General features: G+C 41.6%; 1 long non-coding RNA gene across 7 annotated transcripts in view; it reads left to right on the top strand.

Annotated features, from left to right (window-relative positions):
• Positions 1–26,720, top strand: part of LOC147371271 (uncharacterized) — a 213,010-nt gene that overhangs the window by 143,347 nt on the left and 42,943 nt on the right. For 2 of the 7 annotated variants that reach the window (XR_015163392.1, XR_015163395.1), the window contains exon 5: positions 18,958–19,044. The exons of 1 other annotated variant lie outside the window; for it this stretch is intronic. This is a non-coding gene — a long non-coding RNA (uncharacterized LOC147371271). Of the gene's footprint in view, positions 1–3,887; positions 4,137–18,957; positions 19,045–23,087; positions 23,257–26,720 lie in introns of those variants that run through there. 4 more of the 7 variants (XR_015163391.1, XR_015163404.1, XR_015163394.1 and 1 more) reach the window with 3 other exon arrangements.

The following is a 26,720-nucleotide window of genomic DNA, read 5'->3' as shown; positions in this document are numbered from 1 at the left end:
AGTTAAAATGGAAAGGATTCAAATATGTATTTTTCAGTGATGTCTCATCTTGATGTTTTGATTAATTCACTTAATTACTGCTCCTCTGGAACACACTGGAAAAGAAAACTTTGCTAACAGTCAACTGATGAATCAACAAGCTTATCTGTGTCCTCTTCATGGTCCAACTGATTTTGCTCCATCAGAGTGGTTTCTGCACATCTGGATTTCACTGACAAGGAAAACTTAAGTATTTTGGAGAATTCACACCGAGTTGCCTCCTACTTATTAGACCAATGAAAGAGGCAAAACCAGCCTTGTATATTATCCATGATTTCAGAAAAGAAAAGAGAGAAGAAAATTAGAAGAACACAACTTTAGGATGAAAGAGAAATCCTCAAATGACACAAAGTTAGCTTCAGGGAGATACATTGATTTTTAATAATTCATTTCATTTTGCTCTGAAGTGGCAAAAACCAGCATATATCTGCTGACAGTCCTTTGCAAACCACCTTTCTATATGCAGCTAGGCAGTGATAGGAGCATGGGATAGCTGAAGTTACTCTTCACCAGGGGTCTACCCTGATGGCTCCTCCTGACACAGTTGACTGTGCTCTCCTTTGAGCTGTGGGTGCTCACCTCAGTCTGTTGTAGCTACTGGGCTTCCCTGGTAGCTCCATGATAAAGTATCCCCCTGCCAATGCAGGAGACACAGCTTCAATCCCTGGGTCAGGAAGATCCCCTGGAGAAAGAAATGGCAACACACTCCAGTATCCTTGCCTGGGAAATCCCATGGACAGAGGAGCCTGGCCGGCTACAATCCATGGAGGTCACAAAAGAGTTGAACATGACTTAGTGACGAAACAACATTGTAGCTATTAGCTATCTTTCTTCATCCCTGGATAGTGAATGGGGTGGACATCATTATGTATCTCTTACATGTAACATTGTACTTGATACATAGTATGAGCCAATGCATATTTGTTGGATGAATGAATATAGTAGGTCTGTTTCATATACGTTTATGTCAAAGGGAAAATGGAACTCGTTGCAGGAAATGCACTATTCTGCCTGTCTAGAATTCTGGTTGAATATTTTTGCTGAACTTCAAGAATGTGGTAATATAAATCAGTAATTAGGCACCATAGAATTGGCCATAGTTGGTTGCTTTTTTCATTTCACCATTATGAACCTACTTACTGTACTGTATTTAATTAATATTGATTTTTCAGACTGAGGGAATGTCAGGATAATAAAAAACATATGAACTGTTTTTATTACCTTGTATTTTCTTTATATAGTAACTTCTAGCAAGGCTCTATTGTTTTCTTATTAATACAACAAAAAGAAATTATACAGGTACAGTCATTCCAAGAGACCAAAAATTGAAAGCATACCATAAAATTTTCCTTTTGTGGAACTAATGAAAAAAAATGAGTTATAAGAAAACAAAAATTACTTCTTCTTTTGAAAATAAGATATTAAGGGAATAACTAATACCTTAAGTTGATTCTTGGGAAAACAATTCCCTCCTGTATTTGAAATTATGTAGTTAGCTTTTGTCTTTTCATTAAATCTTTTTTCTTTTCATTAGCATTTTTCTTTTCATTAAATAATGGCTTTTTTGTTATCCTTTGTCTTTTTACATGTCAGTAACAGACAATAATGCATATTCATTATAATTAATCACAATACCCTTATACTGATGTTCTGTTTATAAATTTCAATTCTAGATACTACATATATGGGCTTTTTTTTTAAGAAATAGGAAAACATATTTAGAAATGGTACTCTTATTATCCTTCTAGTCATCTTCTTATGGTCCAATTAAGGATTTGCTCCTTCTGGCCAATGCCTCATTGGATCACTAGTATGGCTTCATGCTTCAAACAGAGGGACTTTTCCATGTAAACATACTTAGTAATAAACTTCTTGGATGAATACTCTCCCTTTTATTTGAAATATGGATATATCTTGACTCAATACCTGGTTTAATTCAGATTTGTCTTTACTTAGATTAGAAAAGCAGTTCTGAAAATGCAAGGCCAGATATTTTTGTTTTTTCCCTTTTAAGACTTTTGTGGATCATGTCTTCCCATACAGAAAACTGGCATCATTCACACATAGAATATGTGGGACAAATGAGGACATTCTTTCTTTTGTCGTCAAAGCATTCATTACTGAAATATGATTTAGTGAGTCAAGTGCTGTGATATGGGGATCAGCTGAATCAAGAGCTGGCTGTTTTGCAATATTAGAGAAGACAAAACTGTCCACCATGTAAACCAATCTGTCTGGGCCATGCCATCAGGGAGGGGCTGGTGGGGTGATTGACAGGAATGGCTGTCATATTCCTGATGGCTTACGTGAATCCTGGCCCAAGAGTGGTTGACAGAAAAAAAAAGAGAAGGGCTTCCCTGGTAGCTCAGATGGTAAAGAATCTGCCTACAATGAGGGAGACCTGGGTTTGATCCCTGGGTTGGGCAGATCCCCTGGGGGAAGGCACGACAAACCACTCCAGTATTCTTGCCTGGAGAATTCCATGGACAGAGGAGCCTGGGGGGTTATAGTCCATGGGGTTGCAAGAGCTGGAAATGACTGAGTGACTAGGCACAGAACTGCTAAAAAAATTAAAAAAAGATTCTGCGTATTGTCAACAACAAACTAGCATTTGCCATCTACCTGTCTACCTTTTCAGTTCAGTTCAGTTCAGTCACTCAGTCTTGTCCCTGCTTTGTGACTCCATGGACTGCAGCACGCCTGGCCTCCCTGTCCATCACCAACTCCCAAAGTTTACCCAAACTCATGTCCATTGAGTCGGTGATGCCATCCAACCATCTCATTCTCTGTCATCCCCTTCTCCTGCCTTTAATTTTTCCCAGCATCAAGGTCTTTTCAAATGAGTCAGTTCTTTGCATCAGGTGGCCAAAGTATTGGAGTTTTAGCTTCAACATCAGTCCTTCCAATGAACACTCAGGACTGATCTCCTTTAGGATGGACTGGTTGGATCTCCTTGCAGTCCAAGGGACTCTCAAGAGTCTTTTCCAACACCGCAGTTCAAAAGCATCAATTCTTTGGTGCTCAGCTTTCTTTATAGTCCAACTCTCACACCCATACATGACTACTGGAAAAACCATAGCCTTGACTAGACGGACCTTTGTTGGCAAAGTATATCTCTGCTTTTTAATATTCTGTCTAGGATGGTCATAACTTTCCTTCCAAGGAGTAAGCATCTTTTAATTTCATGGCTGCAATCACCATCTGCAGTGATTTTGGAGCCCCCCAAAATAAAGTCAGCCACTGTTTCCTCATCTATTTGCCATGAAGTGATGGGACCGGATGCCATGATCTTTGTTTTCTGAATGTTGACCTGTAAGCCAACTTTTCACTCTCCTCTTTTACTTTCATCAAGATGCTCTTTAGTTCTTCTTCACTTTCTGCCGTAAGGGTGATGTCATTTGGATATCTGAGGTTATTGATATTTCTCCTGGCAATCTTGATTCCAGCTTGTGCTTCATCCAGCCCAGAGTTTCTCATGATGTACTCATAAGTTAAATAAGCAGAGTGACAATATACAGTCTTGACGTACTTCTTTCCCAATTTGGAACCAGTCTGTTGTTCCATGTCCAGTTCTAACTGTTGCTTCCTGACCTGCATACAGATTTCTCAAGAGGCAGGTCAGGTGGTTGGTATGCCCATCTCTTTCAGAGATGTTTACCTTTATAATGATTAAATCATGTATTGCTACATCTGCTGACCTTCAACACCCTCTGAAAGGAGTTCAGGCTGGAGAGCAGAAATGAGGCACTCTGTGCTCAGGGAAAAACTGGCAAGACAGGTCTTCAGAGAGTTAGACATTTTCAGGAGCTGGTTTTATGACCCTAATTATTGTATCTCCCCATATCTAGAAAAGCACTAAAATCCTTCATGGTGATGACTGTTCCTCGTGACTAATGAAGATTCAAGACTAGTGGAAACCTTCTGGAAAAATATGTGCTTGATTGCATGTATTCCCCCTTCACCAAAATCATGTCTATACTGAACTTCTGCACTCCAACCTCTTTTTTGTTGTTTTGCTTTTAAGACTTTTTTTTTTTTTGATGTGAACAATTTTTAAAGTCCATATTAAATTTGTTACAATATTGCTTCTGTTTTATGTTTTGGTTTTTGACCACGAGGCATGTGAGATCTTAGTTCCCAGACCAGGGATGGAACCCACACCCCCTACATTGGAAGGTGATGTCCTAACCGGTGGACCACCAGGGGAGCCCCTCCCTGCTGCCTCTTTGGAGCAATTGCTCAGAGCTCTCTGGGGTACTGTCTCCCAGGCTGCAGTCCTCATGTTGCCCCCAATAAAACTTAACTCTCAACTCTCTTAAGTCAACAATATTGAATTCCTATAATGATTTAATTCAAACTTATTGCAGCTTTATCTTCCCTGAAGGGAAGCAGTATTTTTTTGTTTGTTTGTTTCATTTCTTTTTCTTTTTGGATAATTGGGAGTCTACAGGTTTGAAGACTGTATGTAAGGGAAGAATTGCATCACCTACTTGATTTATTCATTTAGTCAGCAGCAGAGCACAGTGCCAGACGTTGTGCTTAATGCTCAGAAGATGAAATAAAAGGCAGAGGAGATACCTGGTTCCATGGAACTCACTACTCTGCTGTGGTTTGAGTGCGGAAGACAACAAACAGATATAAAAATGAGTGAAAGATAATTTCTATAATTAGGCTGTGATCAGCCCTGAGGAGGAAATAGAAATCAGTGGAGGGATTAGAGCTCTGTATTGACATTTAGTGCAAATCTTTCCCGGCACAGAAGACCCGGGGGCAAGATCAGGATCTGGGTTCCCAGGGCTGCCTCTTAAGACGCTGGAGAAGTCCCATCACCCTGCTCCTCTAATTGTTGCAGCTCAGAGATATCCAGAAAGCAAGCTGAACTTTCAAAATATTCTTCCTTTGTCATCCGCTTAAAGAAGCAGATTTACATTTTCTAAGCCACTCGCTCTCTCTTGAAGCTTTTTCCAATAATTGTTTCAAATGGCTCAGGGTAAAATTTCCATCAGTGTTCTTACTACGACTGTGAGGGTGCTCAGCTGTCACCTTAATGACTGTACGTACTACAAAGTTTAATGGGAAATGTGCCCCTTTGATGAAACCCAACAAACCTGCAGATGGGACAGAGAAAATTACATCCCTACGGTGATGGCATCCCTTTGGCAGTTGAAGAAAATTATTTAATAAAGTTATAAAACGCTAGTAAATATTGGGAAGCTATGGAAATGTAATAACTGATGTCATATATCAAAAAGCCCTAAAACTTGTGTGGCGTTTTGGGCACAGAGCCAAATTATAATGCGGATGAGGTCTAAATGGCCCATAAATGTTCAACACAGAGTTAAGCATGGGATATGTCAGCCAGAGTCTCTGTGGTTTTTCTGGGTAAAATGTTGCAGTTAAAAGGAAATTGTGAGGACGAACAGCTGCCTGGGTCTAAGCCTGTGTATATTTGGGGGCCTTTTCTGAACCAGAAAGGTAGAACAAAAACCATATCCATTTGCTTGCTGATAGTCAGGGAAGATATCAGTAGAAATGAGCCAGCCTCTGTCCTTGGATATGAATTTAACAACGAGAATGGTGATAACACTGTTAGCTTACCACTGCTGCTCAGGCTTCTTCAAGATGTAATCACATGTTGTGTTACATACACGTCCTCTAGTTTGTGAGGAAACCACTGATTTCATGCACAGTACATAGCTATTGTTTTGTATTTTGCTATACTCCACTGTCAGAAGCTGAGCTTAAAGGTGTTTTCAGTAATGTGTCTTGGCATATAAAAGCTTTTAAACTTGGAGGGAGCATTTTATCTGGTAAAGATAAACAGGTTTCTCCTCAGCCGCTGGTCTAGATTGCCTGCAGAAAAATACTGAAAGGAAGAGGGTCTTCCTAGGGCACAAAGAGGAGGCATTTCCAGCTAAGAAATTGAAGGTGTATGTGCATATTTTTTCCTATGCAATTCAGCCGGTTACTCTAGGATAATCCGGGGGAGGTACACTGCTTATTCATTAGATGGCTGAACAGCCAAGGGAAACAGTCCATCAAGTATCACATTCTCAAAATGCAAAAGCACAGAACTGTCCGAAGCTTTTCACTGAGTCAGCCAGTGAGCTAAGCTAAAGCCATCCACCTAGGAACTCTGTGTTAGTCGCACCTCGGGCGCAGGTCTCATTTGTCATGATTCACCCTCCTAGGTTTGGGACAAATCTCGAGAGTGGCTTTGAAGAGTTCCATGCCCTGTTTCTTTGGTTCCTAAATGTGAGGATTTCTCAGTTACTCTGGCTTCAATTTCTCAAGGTGGTTCTCACACACTCTGGTTTCTCCTCTTTCCATCTCTCCAGGGCTATTACTCAGTGCATATGCCTAGCCTTCTTTTAGGACCCTCTTGGATTCTATACTTGCTAAAGGGGATTAATTGCACATAAGAATTGAGAGCAGGGTTCCTAAAAAACATTCTTAGGCAAAGTTGTTGGCTTGGCAGGGAATGAGTAGAGACAAAGAACTATAATAAAATTAAATATAAAATGGCTTGGGTAAGAGTTTTACCTTTAATTAATTAAATGTCACCATTGAAAAAAGAAAGAACTGAAACTTAGAGCATCTTTGTATCTCTAAGTCCCAGGAAGGTTGCGCAGTGCACGCTGGGGTTCTCCTTCGGGATATTTTTGGAGAGCTGATGCAGGGGCCATAATGGGAATGTCAGAAAATTGATGGTCAGTCCAGCTCAACAGGTGACTCAGTGGGCAAAGAATCCGCCTGCAGTTCAGGAGATGCAGGAAACACAGGTTCTATCCCTGGGTCAGGAAGATCCCTTGGAGGGAGGGCATGGCAACCCACTACAGGATTCTTGCCTGGAGAATCCCGTGGATGGACGGGCCTGGCGGGCTACAGTCCATAGAGTTGCAAAGAGTTGGGCATGACTGAGTGACTGAGCACACACTAGCTCAACAGCAAGGTAGGAAAGCAGAAGTGGAGAGTGAGTCTGGGAGATAAAACTGTGGGTCAGAGGCTGGGATGCAGGTGTAAAGCAAGACAGAGCTAATGCGAATGGGAAAATGTCAATGCAGGCCAAATTCTGGCTAACATGTAGCTTAATCTACTCTTGTTGGGTCAGGATCAGTAGCTTAAAGAGCCTTGACTGAATGAAAGACGGACAGATATAGAAAGAGAAGGAAGGAAATTACTTAAGATGTATTCTCATTAGAAAAAACTGAAAATATTCAAGGAAATTTTTAAAAAGAGAGAAAAAGAAAGTTTGCTATAGTTCCCACCTTTTAAAGAAAACCACAGTTAACATTTTTGTGTATTTCCTTCCAATCCTTTTTACCTCTAGGTGGAAGATTTAACATACTTCTATGCAGATGTGCCAAAAAATAAATACAGTTTAGTGTCCGGCTTATTGTTTTTAATGTAACATCAGCATATTCTGTATTAAAGAATTCTTTAGAAACATTCTTTTGTTTTCCACCTGGTGCTACCCCTTGTGTAAGTTACTCACGTTTCCCTTTTATTAGACTTCAGAAGATTAATGTTTAGAATTTTTTAGCTGGTATTCTCTGGTGTTTATTGCTTTTTCCTCTTCAGTTTAGGGCTTGTTCCTCACAGATAACCCCAAGGTGGAATTCTCGGGTTAAAGGTTAAAGACTGGTTTTGATCCTTGACAAATATCACCAAATTGTTTTCACTTCCTTAGCAGTGTCTGAGGGTACCCTTTTCACCATATTATTCTACACATTGAGTACTGTCATAAAAGACAAAAATAAAAATTAGGCAGAAAACAGCACTGTATTGTTTGAAAAATTGCATGTCTTTGATTCACATAAGCCAGGTATTTTCCCATAAAATGATTAGTCATTTGCATATGCTCTTTTTGGGGTTTTTCTAGGAACCTCCTTTGTCCACTCATCCTTTGAGATCCCTTCCCTTTTCTTATTTTGAGATAGATACTGTACATATGAAAGAGTGTCTAAAACATATGAACAGTTTAAAGAATAATCGTCCAGTGAGTCGGACACGACTGAAGCGACTTAGCATGCACGCATACAGTGAGTGCCCATGCGACCATGGCTCAAGTTAAGGACATTGCCCCCAAGACAAGCCCCTCTTGACCACCACCTTCTTCTCCACTGTGTCCTATGCACCCCCATCCTCGGTTAATACGGCCCTGACTTGTGATAAACTGTTCCCTTGCTTTTCTTAATATTTTTATTACCTGCATGGACATTCATAAACAATTGATTTCAGTGGTGCCTGGTTTTGAACTTTACGAAGTGGAAATTTACTCTGAACTCGTGACTAGTTTATTTTGTTCCGCATTTTGTTTGCCAGATTCATTCATGTTGCTGTGTGAGGCTGTAGTTTATCATAGTATTATTTCCATTTATTTCAGTAACTTTACATACAGTAGAAAGTTTTGTTTCTATCACATTTGAGACAAATATGTTTTTCCAGTTTTTAAAAATTCTTTGTAATGTCGGCTATATTTCAACATCAGACAGTGCAGACAGGTTTACGTAGTGAAATCCATAGTGAAATCCATTTCCTTTATGATGCCTTTCTTTCCTTTGAAACATAGATGGTCCTTCCCCTCCATGGTGATGATAAATATTTGTTCTGATTTTAGTTCTTTCACACTTTGATTTCTTTCTTTTTTGAGAAAAAAAAAAGTTAATGCTTTAATCCACATGCGTTTATTTTGGTTTATGGTCTGATTTAATATCTAGATTGATTTTTCCTCTAAGTAGGTAACTGCTTACTGAGTAATCCTTTCCAACACTAATTTATGCTGTTTTCTTGGTGTAGCAGGAAGAAAGCAGAGTTGGATTTACAGGTGAAAAAGCAAATGTATCCAGGAATAGTGTTGGTCCGAGGGGGCGTGATTTAGCATCCCAGGGAGTAAAGCAGGGCTTCTCAGAGGAGGTGATAATTGGGGATTACTTTTGCAGCCAATAGGAGCCTATAAAAAGGATGCAGGAGTGGAGGAAGGTGCCTGAAGATTTCAGACAGAGGAAACTGACAGTGAGAGGGAGTTGGTGATTATAAGCTTGAGCAACTCTAGAAGCACACAAACCCAGCTCTTCAATTGATGAGCTCTATGACCATCTGCAATGTACTTAAACTTTCTGTGCCTTAGTTTATTCATCCATAAAATGGGGATAAATAAGTTGTATATCATAAATTATCACGTGTGTGCTTAGCAGCTCAGTCATGTCCAACTCTGCGATGCCATGGACTGTAGCCCATCAGGCTCCTCTGTTCATGGGATTTTCCAGGCCAGAATACTAGAGTGGGTTGCCATTCCCTTTCCCAGGGGATCTTCCTGACCCAGGGATTGAACCTGGGTCTCCTGCTTTGAAGGTGGATTCTTGACTGTCTGAGCCACTGGAGAAGCTCATAAGTAATTATAATATGTGTAAAGTATTTATTATAATATAATATATGTAAAATACTTAACATAGGACTCAGTATATCCTGAACATACAAGAAAAGTTTGCCGCTAATAGTATTTAAATATTAGACACCATCATAACCCTCTTGCTTGCTACTAGGTTTGAGGATATATGTCAGACAATATGTATTTGCTGAGTGAATGAATGGAAACAGAAACTTGAAACTTCATGGTATCTTCAGGAATAGGGAAGTAATTTGGTGATGCTTGAATAAAATTTGTGAGGAAGTAAGTGGCATGAGGACTGTGTAATATACAAAGGGCTTAGAAAATCATTCCAGGGGACTTGCTTTTTATGTTGTAGACGATAGGAGACACTAGATGGCTTTAAGTAGAAGGGCATAATCAAGAGAAAACAATGGCCTTAGGATCATAGAGTCTGGGTAGAGGCTTTCAAGACCCTAAGTCCACATCCTCTGCCTTGTACAAAATTCTAGGAAGAAGAGGTTTTAACTTTATCTTTTCTTAGAAACAGTCAAAGGTAGAGACATTGTGTCCCTCAGATCAGATCAGATCAGTCACTCAGTCGTGTCCGACTCTTTGCGACCCCATGAACTGCAGCACGCCAGGCCTCCCTGTCCATCACCAGCTCCTGGAGTTCACTCAGACTCATGTCCATTGAGTCAGTGATGCCATCCAGCCATCTCATCCTCTGTCGTCCTCTTCTCCTCTTGCCCCTAATCCCTCCCAGCATCAGAGTCTTTTCCAATGAGTCAACTCTTCACATGAGGTGGCCAAAGTACTGGAGTTTCAGCTTTAGCATCATTCCTTCCAAAGAAATCCAGGGCTGATCTCCTTCAAAATGGACTGCTTGGATCTCCTTGCAGTCCAAGGGACTCTCAAGAGTCTTCTCCAACACCACAGTTCAAAAGCATCAATTCTTCGGCGCTCAGCCTTCTTCACAGTCCAACTCTGACATCCATACATGACCACTGGAAAAACCATAGCCTTGACTAGACGGACCTTTGTTGGCAAAGTAATGTCTCTGCTTTTGAATATGCTGTCTAGGTTGGTCATGACTTTCCTTCCAAGGTGTAAACATCTTTTAATTTCATGGCTGCAATCACCATCTGCAGTGATTTTGGAGCCCAGAAAATAAGGTCTGCCACTGTTTCCTCTGTTTCCCCATCTATTTCCCATGAAGTGATGGGACTGGATGCCATGATCTTCGTTTTCTGAATGTTGAGCTTTAAGCCAACTTTTTCACTCTCCTCTTTCACTTTCATCAAGAGGCTTTTTAGTTCCTCTTCACTTTCTGCAGTAAGGGTGGTGTCATCTACATATCTGAGGTTATTGATATTTCTCCTGGCAATCTTGATTCCAGCTTGTGCTTCTTCCAGCCTAGTGTTTTGCATGATGTACTCTGCATGTAAGTTAAATAAGCAGGGTGACAATATACAGCCTTGACGTACTCCTTTTCCTATTTGGAACCAGTCTCTTGTTCCATGTCCAGTTCTAACTGTTGCTTCCTGATTAGTTCTGTATACAATGGAGAATTGCTTGGTACCGTGCTCATTATAGATTCATTTTATTTCTTAATTCCAGAATGGTGCTGGCATCTTTCAGTTATTTTTCAAGTGAGCATTATAATTGTTAAGAAAATAAGATTGTATTTTCTCATGGCTAATTTGCTCATTTCAACTTCAGACTCAGTAAAACAAATCCTGATCCAGAGGATCACTCCAAACTTGGTTCCCTGTTTGAAAAGAGCATAAGACACAGAGCACAGTCATAATAATACTGTGGAGAGGGCAGGGAAAACTGCAAAAGCTGGACTGGAAACAGTGATGCGCTGATGCTTAGCTCTGGGTATCTGATTCATTAAAATGATTTTTTTAAAGTGTGTGTAAATTGATGTTTTATTCTGAGAACAATGTATTTGTTCTGAACATCAAATAGTTATGTTTGCATTTCAGTGGGAATTGCAGTTCAGACATGGGTTTGGGAAATAAATATCAAATGGAAAATGAATAGTAGCTCAGAGAAATAACTTTGTTGTTTCTCAGGAAACCTGAGTGGGTCACAGGATCTATTAAAATGAACTGTCTTTGTGGATAAGTAGGGATGTTGTACTTTGCTTGATGATTTTTCTTTTTTTGGATTGGGTTGTTTATTTGATTTATATGTGCACTCAATGGGTTTCCCACTGGTAAAGAACCTGCCTGCCAATTCAGGAGACATAAGAGATGTGGGTTTGATCCCTGGGTTGGGAAGATCCCCCCTGCATGGCAACCCACTCCAGTATTCTTGCATGGAGAACGCAGTGGACAGAGGAGCCTGACGGGCTACAGTCTATAGCATCGCAAAGAGTTCGACAGGACTGAAGCAACTTAGCACACACGCACGCTCACTGGACAGGGTTATTTTTTTAAGCATCAGAGTAAATACTGATTGACATCAATAGATAAGTTAAAGGAGACGGGAGAGCTAAGAGTGGTATGGCAGCAAGAACATAGAGTTTGGCGTAAGGAACATCTGATTCATAGTCTACTTTGTAACTTAAAAGCCACTTTACTTTGAACAATCTATTTATATCTCTGCATCTTAATTAACTCATCTATAAAATGGAAAAAGTCATACCCTCTCCCAGGTTGTTCTGGATAATTTATCTTCAGGGTTACTGAAGCTACTAAAGAATATGAGTGTTGGCCACACCGTGCCTACTGATCTTATGCTACCTGGAGCACAGTAAACTCTCCACCTGTAGAATACAGGCTTGGAAAATATGTGTCCACATCTGAGTACATTCTGGGTACTTTCCCGGAGGCTTCAGTTCCCACAGAACAGATGTATAGTGGGCTGAATGGCTGTGTTGGAAAGGAAGGGGTCTGGGGGTCGACCAAGGGGCTGGGTGTGAGGCAGGATGTGTGTGTGTGAGTGCGTGGAAAAACCCCAAGCTCATCAAAGACTTCTGGTGTGCGTTGGTATTTCACTCACATAAGGAAATGTAAACAGAGACTCTGTTTGTGTTATGACTTTTAAGAGCTGTCTGCCTATTTCAGGTATCGGGTTGTTTATAGTTTTGACATTGGCTGTCTCCCAGGGAGAGAGATAAACCCTCTCAGGTGCAACACTAGAGCGTTTCAATTTTTACTCGTGATTCCCAGCCAGGACAAATAAACCTGGGTAATTAAATGGGGCCAACAGGTTGTACACGAGCTGGCCTCCTTCATGGAAGTAAGAGGCAGGGAGCTCACTCTCTCCCAAACTGACAGATTGGTGTTACCCCGTATTTTACCCTCACACAAGAATTTGTGTGAATCGCCTCAGAAGGTTACTCTATACAAACTCTGTGGTAAGGTGATACCTTTTATCGCACATCTGCTAAACTCAGCACCTGTGAACCACAAGCTCTATGTATTCCAGATGTTTAAAGCACACAGATTTCACATAGGTACCCATTGACTGGAATTCATAGCACTGCGTTGGCTCCATACCCACAAAATTTATCAGGCAGCTTGATTATATGTGGAACCATTTTCTTCACCTATGTCTTCCATCCTGTGCTCTGCTTAAGAAGATGAAATGAAATATGGTATAAGAAAATTTTATTTAAAGGCAAGGTGCTCTGCACATGTCAGAATAATCACACACTGATTTACTTAACTGCCTATAGTAACCGACAACTTGGCCCCAAATGCAAAAGCCCCTTGGCGAAAAGCTGTCTAGAATCAAAACTCCCTCTCCCCTGCCACTTTTTTTTTTTTAAACTTTACCTTGACAGTCAAGCTCACTTAGTGCTTGTGCTTTGTCTGTTTTTTGATTCTTGGTTCTTTTGGGATTTCAGTGTACCAAGTTGGATTCTCACCTCTTAGTTTATAGAATTTCTAGTTTCACTGCATCACATCCTGGCTCAGAAGTCAGAGTTTTGAAGTGTGAGATTACCATCCTATCTGAACTGTGGGTAACACTGTGTCTAAGAAAGGCAATAACATTTGCTCTGTTTTCTTGGCTTTCCATGAATCATTTGATACAGTTCATTTGTTTTATTCACTGAAAGAAAATGTGGAATAAATGTATATGTTCTTCTGTGGGTTCTTACGGCTCAGGGAAAGGAGATTGTTTTCTCAATTATTTCTCATAATTAGAATGCAAAAATGTTGAAGATACAACAGATAAGAAGATAAAGTTTTAATGGCGGTTTTACAGCAGAGACTCTAGATGTTTGATTTAAACATTGATTGACTTACTGAGTTGTGAATCAGTGTCTATGAATGATATTCAATCATTTATTCAAAAGTATTTAATTATGGCTCACACCTAAGTGTCTTGTAAATTAGTCAAGATCCATTCAACATAGGTCTATTTTGAGGAGTCTTTTGAGAACAGTAATCTACATTCAGAATTTGTGGTCCATTTTTAACAGATCCTTGTGTGGATCCCATACAAGAGTTATAGACTGACTCATCAGTTTCTCTCAATCCCTGAGGCACAGATAGCCCTGCTTTGGGGATCCTTTGAGTGGAGTGACACTAAAGGGACAGATGTGCTCTCACACCTCTGGAGACCATGACTGTCATGCATGAGGGTGTCAGTGTGCCGGAGGCCACACCAGAAGGCGGCTGCAGACCCCGTGGGGACACAGCCATGCCCCCCGAGGAAGGGGATTTGTGGACCACTCTTCCTGAGGGGGTGGACGTGGGGGTCAAGGAGACTTTCTGAGGTCAGTATGTGGGCAATAACCAGTGAAAGTTGTGTCCTTATTGTTAATGTGGCTATAGATTGGTGAAGTGCTAGGAAATTCAGGTTATATATCAAACTAGAAACTAAAGGATGAGATGGCTAGATAGCCATCACTGACTTAATGCACATGACTTTGAGCAAACTCTGAGAGATAGTGGAGAACAGAGGAGCCTCGTTGGCTGCAGTCCATGGGGTGGCAAAGAGTAGGACATGGCTTAGCAACTGAACAACAACAGAAATTGGCAGGGGAAGAAAAAATAAAGAATTAAAAAATGGAACTCTCTCCTGTCCACATCTTTCTTTCTTGCTCTAATCAAATGTTTTCAACTCCTCTTGAAACATGGCCATCTGGATATTTCATAGGTACCTGAGTTTACCATGTCAGAAACCAAATTCATTGTTCTTCCTCTTTTCCCCTAGACATCCCCAAGTTGCTTTTGTTCTTTAATTCTCTAAATGGCATCTTTATTCTTTAAGACATCCAGATTAGAAGACAAGTACACTTTGAGTCTTCACTTTCTTTTATTCCTAACATCCAATCAGTTGATGAACCTCGCAGATATTACCCCTGAAATCTTATTTCTGTGAATCTTTTCCGCCCTGTCACCCTGGCACTGCTTTGTCTCTGCCTTCTGTGCCCCGGCTCTTCTGTCCATTTTGTATAGCCATGTATATAACCCTTGTCCTGCCACTCTTCTACTCGACAACCTTCAGGGAGGTCTCTTTCAATGAATTAAACACAGATTCCTCACATCCAGAGCCCCCCACAACAGGCTTCAGGCTTCTCTGAGTCTATCTCCAGTCACCACTATTGACGACCTCTACCCCAGTAGTGCGCTTCTCAGGTGGCGCTAGTGGTAAAGAACCCGCCCACCAATCAGGAGAGATAAGAGACGCAGGTTTGATCCCTGAGTTGGGCAGATCCCCTGGAGGAGGGCTTGTCAATCCACTCCAGTATTCTTACCTGGACAATCCCCATGGACCGAGGAGCCTGGCAGGCTACAGTCCATGGTGTCTCAGAGTCATGCACGACTGAAGTGACTTAGCACGCACACACCCCAGTTGTAGCTTGAGTATGCCCTAAGCTGTGCTCTTTTAGAGTTACTTTTCAAAATTTCATTTATCCTTTTAAGATCTGCTTCTGACCTGTAAGTTCTAGGACAGTCTCTCCTATCTCAAGTGTATTGTGTAGCTCTGTATTTTATTCTTTAAACCTTATAGTATCACACTAGTATAAGGTATTAATGTTTTGTTACCAAAAAGAGAAAAAAGATTTCACAGAGATTTCCACTTCTGTGTTGTTCTGTTATCAAAAGTTTAAATAAGACGTTCTACTGCATTGTCTTTTAACTGTATTAGCATACTACTTTATATGCTAGCATACTACTTTACGCTTCCCTGGTGGCTCAGAGGTTAAAGCGTCTGCCTTCAATGCAGGAGACCTGGGTTCGTTCCCTGGATCAGGAAGATCCCCTGGAGAAGGAGATGGTAACCCACTCCAGTATTCTTGCCTGGAGAATCCCACGGACGGAGACGCCTGGTAGGCTACAGTCCACGGGGTCACAAAGAGTCGGACACGACTGAGCGACTTCACTCTCACTCTCACTCACTCTCTGATACTATCTCATTATGAACTGCCTTCTAGCACCATGCTGCTGCTGCTGCTGCTAAGTCACTTCAGTCATGTCCGACTCTGTGCGACCCCGTAGACGGCAGCCCACCAGGCTCCCCCGTCCCTGGGATTCTCCAGGCAAGAACACTGGAGTGGGTTGCCATTTCCTTCTCCAATGCAGGAAAGTGAAAAGTGAAAGTGAAGTCGCTCAGTCGTGTCCGACCCTCAGCGACCCCATGGACTGCAGCCTTCCAGGCTCCTCCGTCCATGGGATTTTCAAGGCAAGAGTACTGGAGTGGGGTGCCATTGCCTTCTAGCACCATAATCCCAACCAAATATGAGCCTCTGACTCCTAGTTTATCTTGATATCGTAGACTGTGTATCTCTACTAATATTGTCACTGTTTGTATACTTGTCTTTGCCAAGATGCTGTACACCTCCGGTGTTCCTGGTATTATGCTCAGCCTTTTGTTGGGCTGGCCAAAAAGTTCTTTCAGGTCTTTCCATAACACCTTATGGAAAAACTGGAACGAGCTTTTTGACCAACCCAATATTTACATCATCTCATTTAAATGTTCAGATTTCATCAATTTCAGGAACTACATAGAAACTTCATCTTGTAATTAAGGAAACCGAGTTTGAAGGACTTACTCAAGGACAAGCTCTAAATTCAGTCCAGACTCAGTATTATACTAAGTGAAAGTGAAAGTTGTTCGGTGTGTCCGACTCTGTGACCCCATGTACTATACAGTCCATGGAATTCTCTAGGCCAGAATACTGGCGTGAGTAAAGCACATATTTGATTATGCTGTCTTTGTATAGCCAAGGGCTCTCTTTTACTTATATATGTGCTTCCTGTAATTCCTAAAAGAGTGGTAGTGATTTGTATGCAGTAGATATGGAAGAATGTAGGTTGGGAAATGCTGGCAATTATTTTGTACCATGTGAAGACTGAGCTGCTGCTGCTGCTAAGTTGCTTCAGGCGTGTCCGACTCTGTGTGACCCCATAGATGGCAGCCCACCAGGCTCTGCCATCCCTGGGATTCTCCAGGCAAGAACACTGGAGTGGATTGCTATTGCCTTCTCTGGTGAAGACTGAGATTGAAACCAAAAACTTCACCAAACCAAAAAATGGAGAGACCAGGTTTTGGTGACTTGACTTGAGTAAAGTCTGCATCAACTCAGTTCTGTCTTTGAACTGTTTAGATTCATGAGCTGGTACAGTTCAGTATAAGTTGGATTTTCTGTTTAGTTATTGAGAGTTACTAAAGTTATAGAGCAGGAGAATGCAGTTGGTCTTGATTTCAGCAAGGTATCTGACAAAATGTATTAAAATAGGTCCATGCACAAGAGGAAGAATTGTTTTCTAATATATAGTACTCAGATTATCTTTATGAAAATATGTAAGATGGAAAAAAAATCTGTTTTGGTATTTCATAAGTTTTAAAGTTAGCAAAAGACACAAATGAACAACTGTGATCTCTTACAGATCTTTAAGATAATGCTCATATGTTGGAGATTCAAATTCTAGACAAGTGGAAAGCACTGCCTCCAGCATTAGTGTGAATGGTACAAAGGACAAAAGTCTGAGCATCAAGGTCAGTGTTGTAAATCAGAGAATAAGTGACAGCATCTACTGAGACCAGAGAGGCAAGGATAAGGACAGGCAGCCAAGGTTGATAAATACCCAGAGGCAGCACTTGTATTAAAGCCACTCAGATGTAGGATCTAATCTTACCCTTGTCAATGAGTAACTCTGTGACCTAAGGAAAGTTACTTTCATCTAAGATCTTTTCTCACTTTAAAAATGAAGATAGTGGTACCTACCAACAAGGTCAAATCTCCCCAGGTGGTGCTAGTGGTGAAGAACCCGCCTGCAAGTGCAGGAGACACAAGAGATGCCAGTTCAGTCCCTGGGTCAGGAACATCCCCTGGAGGAGGGCATGGCAACCACTTTCATTATCTTGCCTGGAGAATCCCATGGACAGAGGAGCCTGGTGGGCTACAGTCCATGGGGTCACCAAGAGTTGGACAAGACTAAGGCAACTTAGCATGCGTGCACCATCAGGATTATTTTGAGGAGTAAATGGAAGAATCTCTGTGAAAGCACTAGACACATAGTAGATGTTGAATGCCTATGATTTCTTTTAAAGTATATTATTTGTTAGGAATTGGGTAATAATTTACTGGGAACAGGATGGGAAGCCCAAGGACTTGCAAGGCGTGGGTGTGGAAACAGTAATGAGGAGAACATGATCTTTCCCTCGACAACATGATCTTTCCCATTCAGGAATCTCATATCTCCTACAACATCTTAAATGCTCCAGACCTCATAGCAGAAAGAAACCAAGGCCATATGATCAAACTTACCAAAGACAAATGTAAAGTTCTACAGTAAAATTGTATTCAGATTTCTGTGCTTGCATGCTAAATTGCCTGAGTCATGTCCAACTCTGTGTGACCCCAGGGACTGTATAGCTCACCAGGCTCCTCAGTCCATGGGATTCTCCAAACAAGAATACCAGAGTGGGTTGCCATGCCCTCCTCCAGGGGATCTTCCCTACCCAGGGAACGAACCAGTATCTCTTGTGTCTCCTGCATTGGCAGGCAGGTTCTTTACCACTAGCACCACCTGGGAAGATTAAAGATAAAATTTAACCAAGAGCAATATGGGCTTCCCTGGTGGCTCAGATGGTAAAGAATCTGCCTGCAGTGCAGGAGGTCCAAGTTCAGTCCCTGGGTTCGGAAGATTCCCTAGAGAAGGGAATGGAAACCCACTCCAGTATTCTTGCCTGGAGAATTCCATGGGACTGCAAAGAGTCGGACATGACCGAGCAACTAATACTTTCAACTGAGCTGAAAACAATTTGATCAACAGCACTTTTGTTGACATAATGGTGTGGTTGAAACTGATAATCCCTAGTCACGGATTTTTGAAGTGTTGGGCATTTCAGTGCTTAATTTGCAGCCAATTAATCTTACTCTGGCTTGATTTTTAAGGGATTGGAACAATCTTTTAGTTAGTATTTGAATTCTTTATAATTTTGCAATATGGAAATGCAAACTCATTATAGTAAAGTTAGAAAATACAGAGAAGCAGAAGAATAGCAGCAACAAACCCCATAATGTCACCATCCATATGTAACTACTGTTATCACCTTGACTTACATCATTCCAGTGTCTTTCCTCTGCATTGCATCGTCTGACCAAGGAAGAGGGGCTACAAGGCAGGGAGCGCTCCACTACCAGAAGATTCTAAGCAGAGGTATGAAAACTTTTCAGAGATATGTCTCATAGGAGTTATTGTATGAGAGGAAGGCTGAATTTTGTAATGTCTAAATTTTTTTCTACATTAGGCTTCTAAGAAAGAATTACAATAAATGCCATTAGAATACACACTTGTGTATTTCTCATTTATATTACATTTGTAGGATTCAGCTGAAAGAGAATTTCTGGAAATTCCAGCTCTGATTTATAAGCCATTCTGTTGTTTTCTAAAGTATTGGCTCCAATGCCTATATTTGATTTCTGTGCTTGAGTAAACCCACCCACATGCCAGACTGAACCCCAGTGTGTTTGACATTTTCCCTTTTGAACAGCATCCAGTATAATGTAGCTTACTGGAAAAAATCTACACAGTATGACTCAGCCAGTCATGCAAACCTTCCCCCCCACCCCGCAGTGGAATTTATTTTCTTTTTCTCAGAATGAAACTGGACCACATTATTTAAGGATAAACAAATCTGAAAGTTTTTCCAGTAACATCTTTTTATGCACTGGCTGCTGAAGATTAACTAAAAATTCTTGGTTAAGATCTTGCTTCCTACCTAAATGTTTTATTGAAATAGAATTCAACTTTTCAGTTTCCCTAACTGGAAATAGAAAGCAAAGTCCCATTTCCCAAGAGGAGAGATGCTTTCCTTTTCCTTAAGATGTCCCTAAATCATCTAACATAGTATCGTTCACATAGTATAAATTTAACATGCTCAAAATTAGACTATGTAAGTTATCACTGCTTCTAAAAAGTTGTCTAAGCTACATAGCCTAAAAAGATCTGGATTATTCTTCGATCACTTTTATTCATTTTCTGATAAATTCCAGGAAGAATTCCCAAATGAGCCTATACGTTATTAATCCTCACCACTGGAACTCTGTTATTTTTCAGGAGTTGTATTTTTAATCTGTTTTTAGAATTTTCAGTGGCAATCTACGAGGTGAACTTGCACGTTTGAGAAGTTGTTTAGGTGGGAAAGTTTGACCACTAGACAAGCACTTCTGCAAGCTGTTTACTGGTATCTTAAGGTTGACTGTATAAAAGGAAGGTCTGACAGGACTAGAGAGCTTGACATAGAAACAGAAAATGGGAGTGGAGAAGGAAGGAAGTGACAGAACATCTGATCAGTAAGTAACACCAACAGTAGCTGGAAGTATTGAGTGTTTGCTTGTATGTGTTAGATGCTAGGTGAGGTGGCTTATGTTCACTGGCTTGTGTAGCAATCCTACAAATAAGCATTATCTCCATTTGACAAATGAATAAACTGAGGCTCAGAAGAGTGAAGGGTCTTATAACTGTTGGCAGAACTGAGATTTATGGTTTGTCCCATGATAAAATACACTTTCTTCCTGTTATGCCATATTATTTCAGATGTGGTGTAAATACAAGCAGAAAAAGATAAAGAATCAGAGGTGAAAAACAGCAAATACAAATAAAATGTATTTCTTTTTTATTTGAACAGATTTATTTGAATGTGTGTATGAAATTTGTGGTTGCACAAAAGGAGTTGGGTTGAATAGGCAAAGTGGAGATGGGCTAGGACTGAAAAAGTACTTCCTGCCTTAGCGAATGACAAGGTGCTCAGGCTGAACTTGGGAGTGACCCCTCTGACTCTCTATGTCTAATTCCTGTAGCTGATCAGCTGCTTTCTTCCCTAAAATTCTCTAGAATATGTTCGTCTTGGATGGGGTCTTCAACATTGCCTATACATATGATGACATTGTGAGACTAACAAAATGGTACCTTTGTTAACAAAATGTCTGGCTTATAAGTAAAAAAAAGGATCCGTTTCCTCCCCAAGGCTGTCCCACAATACTTGGCCAGCAGACCACAGTGTGATTTTTAGCAACCACTTACCTCTTGGAAGAATGTTTTGTGCAGGGCATAACCTGCATGGCCTTATGGTGTAGCCTGGGGTGTGTTCTTTTCCATCTCCATTGTCTTCCCCATGGTTCTAGTTGATTTCGGGTGACCTCCCTTGGCCTGCAGTGGCTTGGAGCAGGGCTTGGGCTCCCAGCCAGAGAATGGGCCGAGGTCACAGCAGTGAAAGCACCAGATCCTAGCCACTAGACCAGTGGACAGTGACCAGGGCCCTGGTCCTTCGCCTTTGCAGAAAAGAATTCCCACAAAGGTGGAAAGTAGTGAAACAAGTAAAGTATTTATTAAGAGGAAAAAAAGTACAGTATGTGGATAGACACCCGGGCAGACTCAGAGTCCCTGAGTTGCACCCTCATGGAAGTTTGAATTACTTTTATGGGGTGTTTCTAATGGATTTTCCTTTAGCCAATCATTTGATTTGCTTGGTTCACAGTCCACATTTGATAGCTCTCAGGATCTTTCCATGTGTGTGCGTGCATCTCTTAGCCAAAATGGATTTTACTGAAGAGGTGTGTGGGTAGGGAACATCCCTTGACATGACCCCCTTTTGCCCTCCAAGGAGCCTTTCCAGCTCATGTGTGGTCAGGGAGGTCTTCTGACTTCAGGAATAAGAAATATATGGTCTGGGCAGAGCCCAGCCTTCTTCCTTAATTGTCCTGCTATTCTTGCCTTGGAGTTTCAGTCCAGAGGAATGAATGTCCAGTTGCTTTACCCTGGGTGGCGGTGGGAGGGGCCCATCTTCTCCTGCCTCATAGTCACCATCATTTCTTCCCTGCAGCGTTCTCACAGTTCTCCCTGCCTCCAGCCTTCCCTCCTTCAGTGCTAATTTGCTTTCTAACTTACAACTGTCATCATGTCGCCCCACCGGCAACACTACCATACATCCCCTTTGTCTTCATTACGAAGTCTGAACTTTCTGGAATAGCAAACACACCATTCTTTACCTGACTCTGGCTTTTCTCCTTTATTCTCTTGCCCCTCCCCTTGAGCAGTTCAAATGGATTAAACCACCTCATCTTTGATATCTTTGTGCCTTGAAAGCCAAAAGCTGGTTCTTTGAGAAGATAAATAAAATTGACAAACAATTAGCCAGACTCATCAAGAAACAAAGGGAGAAAAATCAAATCCATAAAATTAAAGATGAAAATGGAGAAATCACAACAGACAACACAGGAATACAAAAGATCATAAGAGACTATTATCAGAAACTATATGCCAATAAAATGGACAACTTGGAAGAAATGGACAAATTCTTAGAAAGTACAACTTTCCAAAACTGAACCAGGAAGAAATAGAAAATCTTAACAGACCCATCACAAGCACAGAAATTGAATACGCTTTTTAATCCTGGCCTTGGGCCCTCTGTGGCTTCCCCTATGGCTTAGCTGGTAAAGAATCTGCCTGCAATGCAGGAGAACCGGGTTCAATCCCTGGGTTGGGAAGATCCCCTGGAGAAGGGAAAGGCTACCCACTCCAGTATTCTGGCCTGGAGAATTCCATGGACTGAGTGACTTTCACTTTCACACTTGGGCCCTTTATCTGGCAGATTCAGAGCTCAGCTCAAATGCTGTCTCTGGGAAACCTTTCTGACCCCATCAGCCTGAGCTCAGTGTCCCTCTGGCTCACACGGTTCCTTTGGTCGCTCTGCACTGTAACGCTTTAGATACTGTGTTGTCTGCCTCTGACTTTTCTACAAGTCAGTCAACTTCTCCAGGAGAGGAGCCATATTTGATTTGCTCTTTCAGCCCAGGCGTCTACTCAAGTACTTGACTCAGCTGTCAACTGGTAGCATAATTCGCTATTGGGTACGTGCAAAATCATTTTGTTAGCTGTTCCAGAAAATGTTAAGATAAGGATGGGGGAAGAAGAATGAAAAGGCGACTGCTTTCTGGCTTTAAGCTCTTCGGTGCTTCTGTGACAACTTCTCTGGAAGGTTCCTAATCCATGAACTTCCCCTTCTTTCTCATTCTGGAATGGAACTGGAATTCCGACTATTTTCTTACACCTGCTTGTCAGTGGTATAAAGTGACTCTGGCGGAATGTATCAATTAAGCAAAGAGCAAGCCACTAGAAATAGCTCTGACAGTGTTACTCCAAAAGGGTCTGCATTTGGCAAATGAATGAAATCTGAACTGATCTTTTTTAATGTCTCCTAGGGACATAGATCGATGGACATGAGTTTGGGTGAACTCCAGGAGTTGGTGATGGACAGGGAGGCCTGGCGTGCTGCAATTCACGGGGTCGCAAGGAGTCGGATATGACTGAGCGACTGAACTGAACTGAGGGCCATAACATCAGAGAATGTGCCTAGGGGACGGCCTGCAGGTGGGCTGTTGTTTACATTTAAAACACTGAATTTTGGAATTTTCAGACGTTCCTCCCAGTGGAAGAGTCCTTGTCCACAGCAGAGTGCTAAGCTTCTGTGGTGATGGTGATTCGTGTAGCTCTCCAGAGCCAGGAGATGTCTTTTTTTTTTTGGCCTTAGGGGTAAGAACCTAAGTGGGGACAGTCCACTCAATGCCCTCATGAGCACCACTTCATGTCTGAACCCCCAAGATAATTTTCTCTCATCTTGTTTAAAACCTACTCTCTGTCTTTCTAAGGAAGGAAATCAGCAGCCATGAAATGGAAGGAAAATAGTGGAATCTTTCTCCATTCTTTAAAGACTATATCAATAGCATGACATATGGGATGGTAAAGCAGCCATGGCACCTGTTATGGGCAGGCAGGAGAGAAAGCATTTGTTCAGGCCTTTCTTTTTTCCTTCTTACCTCATAACTTGCAGATCTTTTTCTTCTTCTTTTTTTTTTAACCATGTGTTTTTCTCCTTAGAACAAGGCTCAACCAACTTTCCCTGTAAAGGGCCCAAAAGTAAATATTTTAGGATTTGTTGGCTATAATGGTCTCTGTTGTAGCTACTCAACTGTGCTATCCTACTGCAAAAGCAGCTGTAGACAATATGTAAATGAATGGGCAAAGTGTGTCCCAGTAAAACTGTATTTAGGGACCCTGAAATTTGAATTTTGTACAATTTTTCTGTGTTGTGAAATATCCTTCTTTTATTTTCTTTCTCAATCATTTAGAAATGTAAAAACCATCCTTACTTCACAAACCATACAAAAACAGGTGGTGAGCGGATGAGGCCTGAGGGCTCTAATTTGTTGGTCCTGATAATAGAATGTCAACTGGGATGACAGGATCAGATCTATGTGTTCAGCTAGTGGGTCTGGAATTCCAATGCGCATATGAATCATCTGGGGATTCTGTTAAAATGCAGATTCTGTTGTTAGAGTCTGCGTTTCTAACCAGCTCCCAGGTGATAACTTTGGCAGCCAGGTTTGATCTGTGGACCACACCTTGAGTGGCAAGGCTTTCAAAGATTCCAGGTTGGATCCATCCCTGGAAGAGAGCTTAGAGGAGAGCGCAGGTGCAGGGAGAGTGATGAACATCAGTTAGGAGTCTTTGGGGGAGGTTGGCTCAGAGGCCTTCGTTGCTGGGAAGTGTGAGAGCTGGGAGAGAGGGAGGAGTTAAAGGTGACTCCAAGGTTTTGTTGCTTAGTGGTGTCTGCAGCAGAGATCCCAGTACAGAGTAGTGTTAGAGCAGTTTTTGTTGAATAAATAGAAGGCTGGGGGAAGAAAGGATGGAATTGGAAGGAGTTGGGAGAAGGGAAGATAATAATCTCAATCCGGAGTAGTCTGAGTTCGATTTTGCGAAAACCCAGGTAGCAAAGTGGGTAATGTTTTGAAGGCAGAATGCTGTGTGACATCTGCTGACCTGCAAATGGATTGCTGTCTGTCAGCTGAGAGCAACCTGGGCCAGTAGCACTCCTGACCAGGAAGAACATCAACTGCACTGAACGCATTTTTTTTTTTTTCCTGTAATGGCCAAAAATGGGCTGGAAGTATCTGTCACTTTGCAAGTGTTCTCACATAAATGTTTAACTTAATTCTTATTTTATGATAGGAATTTTATTACAGAAAGCCATTGAGGAATCAGAATTTGCTTGCAGACGTTTTAAAGCTCTGGGCTAGGGATTGGGGGCAGGAGGAGAAGGGGACGACAGAGGATGAGATGACTGGATAGCATCACTGACTCAATGGATGTGAGTCTGAGTGAACTCTGGGAGTTGGTGATGGACAGGGAGGCCTGGCGTGCTGTGATTCATGGGGTCGCAAAGAGTCGGACACGACTGAGCGACTGAACTGAACTGAACTGAGGAATCAACTTAGTGTAAAACTTCTGCCGTGAGGCCTGTTGTCTCAGGTTTTACCCCACCTGGGCTTCCCAGATGGCTTGGTGGGTAAAGAATCCACCTGCCAATGTAGGAGATGCAGGAGACACAGTTTCAATCTCTGAATCAGAAAGATCCCTTGGAGATGGGCATGGCTATCCACTCCAGTATTCTTGCCTGAAGAATCCCATGGACAGAGGAGCCTGGTGGGCTACAGTCCATGGGGTCACAAAGGGTCAGACATGACTGAGCGACTGTGCATATATGCACCCTTCCTTATGTTTAATTTAGTTTGCTCTTCTACTGAAGACACCAAGTATCTTTCATCAGTTTAGTTGCTCAGTCATGTCTGACTCTTTGCGACCCTATGGACTGCAGCATGCCAGGCCTCCCTGTCCATCACCAACTCCCAGAGTTCTCTGGTGGCTCAGAGGGTAAAGCGTCTGCCTGCAATGCGGGAGACCCGGCTTCAATCTCTGGGTTGGGAAGATCCCCTAGAGAAAGAAATAGCAACCCACTGCAGTACTCTTGCCTGGAGAATCCCACAGATGGAGGAGCCTGGTAGGCTACAGTCCATGGGGTTGCAAAGAGTCAGACACGACTGAGTATCTTTCATACATCAAAGGAATTGGTCCCTTCCATGACAGCATGTAGTGCTTTCTCAGCTGAACAGATTTTCTTTCCTAGCTTTTTTTAAAAAAACTCCAGTTTTACCTGTGTAAACGCTTATGAAAAAGAATCTATCTGAATTTTCTGATGATCTGTTTTGCCATTGGCCAAAACACAACAACTGAAATCTCCAAGCATACCCAGTAATGTTTGATCAACAACCTCCTAAGACTATCTCCAGTGTCTCCCTGCCTCTCTTAATCTATTTTACACACTGTTGTCCAATTAAAACATGTGAAGCAACTCCTTAATCATATTATAGCTACCTCCTTGTTCAATAAATTACTCTAGCATTCTACAAGTGAAATTTTGACTCTTCAGTCTGCTTTTCAGTATGAACCGCTCTCCGATTTCCATTTATGCTTCTGAAAGTTTTCCTGTTACTCACTTTCACCCGCCCCACCTGATGATCAGGTCAACCTCCCCGCCTCCTCCCAGGTCCTGTCCTTTCTTGCCTCTAAGCGACTGTGTACTTGGTTCCACCCACCCCTCTTCTCATCATACATCTCTGAACCCTGTGGTCCTTTGAGGTCTAGGGTAGGTAGGCTTTTCCCTTCTACATGAAACTTCCCTGATTTCTAAGTTGGACATAATATTCTCTTTATATTTTTAATTTCCAAAGCGATTTATGCAGCAAGGTGTGGCACAAAGGATATGGGGCTCTAGAATGTAAGCTCAACCAGGACTTAGTCCATTTTATTCATTCATTCACTCAGGGCCTAGGCAAGTGCCTAGAATACAGCAGGTGCTAAAGAAATATTTATTGAGTGAATAAATGAATGAATGAGTGAATAAATGTAGGTATGCATTTATTTAAACTTAGTGGTATCAACACATGGAAATGCCTAGAACAAAGTAGATATTCAGTATGTTAGCTTCATTTCCCTTT

Source organism: Bos grunniens, chromosome 5 (genome assembly GCF_055505025.1).
Source record: "Bos grunniens cultivar Pamir isolate PY7600 chromosome 5, Bosgru_T2T1.0, whole genome shotgun sequence".
NCBI lineage: Eukaryota > Metazoa > Chordata > Mammalia > Artiodactyla > Bovidae > Bos > Bos grunniens.
This window is presented reverse-complemented; position numbering and strand designations above follow the sequence as displayed.